The sequence below is a fragment of the Octopus bimaculoides genome, chromosome 30, assembly GCF_001194135.2.
Source record: "Octopus bimaculoides isolate UCB-OBI-ISO-001 chromosome 30, ASM119413v2, whole genome shotgun sequence".
Taxonomy (NCBI): domain Eukaryota; kingdom Metazoa; phylum Mollusca; class Cephalopoda; order Octopoda; family Octopodidae; genus Octopus; species Octopus bimaculoides.
Window position 1 is genome coordinate 615,408 of NC_069010.1, and position 1,050 is coordinate 616,457.

Genomic DNA, 1,050 nt, shown 5'->3' on the forward strand with positions numbered 1-1,050 from the left:
GTTAGCACGCCGGGCGCAATGCCTAGCAGTACTTCTGTCATTACGTTCTGAGTTCAAATTCCGCCGAGGTCGACTTTGCTTTTCATCCTTTCGGGATATCAGTTGCGTACTGAGGTCGATATAACTGACTGGCCCCCTCCCCAAACATTTCGGGCCTTGTGCCTAGAGTAGAAAAGACTATTTAGATGGCTTCCAGTCCGCCATATCACATTTTCTCAGCTATAAATTTATATTTATGCTCTCCAACGCCTTTGACTGTTTACCAATGCACTAAGTTTTCCTTAATATAATGGGACATAAAATCGTTATATTTAATATCGACACTCTGTATATATCCATCCATCTACAGTCTTCAACGCTCATTATTCCTGGGAGGGTCATGAGGACATCTGGTGCCTCGGGTACCTCCTGCATAGGGTCCTATCAGAAGCAACTGCCAGTACACTTACTGATTGAATGTTGAAGCATGACCAAATGAGGCTATGGATATTTTCTAGCGATCTCTTTTTGATCTACCCCTTCATTCCCTGCTGTTTTGCATCATTTTAAAGAATCGATCTTGCGATTTTCTCATGTGACATCCTAATCGCATGTCCGCATTACTGGAAGTGTAGTGGCACACTAAGGAAAAGTACCGACTCGATCTGGAGAGACTCCGTCATTTCCAATGTACACACTGTGTCGAGTAAAGCTACTCCAGCTTTTTTGGAGGAGTCCCTTTTCGGCCGCTTCTATTTGCGATCAGACTCTTTCGGTCGTTAGTTAACATTCATGACCATAGGTGAGGATGGGCCCGAAAACCAAACTGAAGATTGTGTGTTTGGCTTTGTTACCAAGTTTTCCTCATCTGAGGATCGAATGCTGGAACATTTTTTGTATCTCGAGAGGGGCATTAAGCCAATAATATGCACACGTACTGGTTCTAGTTCACTTTATTATTGGTCACTTTGTTAATAATTTGTTAACGAATTAACTAAATGAATGTTTGATTATCCGTTTGGTAAACCTATCAACCAGTTATGGTTGTTAGCGACTTTTTGATGTCATTCG

General features: G+C 42.0%; 1 protein-coding gene across 1 annotated transcript in view; it reads right to left on the minus strand.

The window, feature by feature from the left end:
- LOC106873717 (uncharacterized) overlaps nucleotides 1–1,050 on the minus strand; it is a 20,876-nt gene that overhangs the window by 19,290 nt on the left and 536 nt on the right. The gene's annotated exons all lie outside the window — the stretch shown is intronic.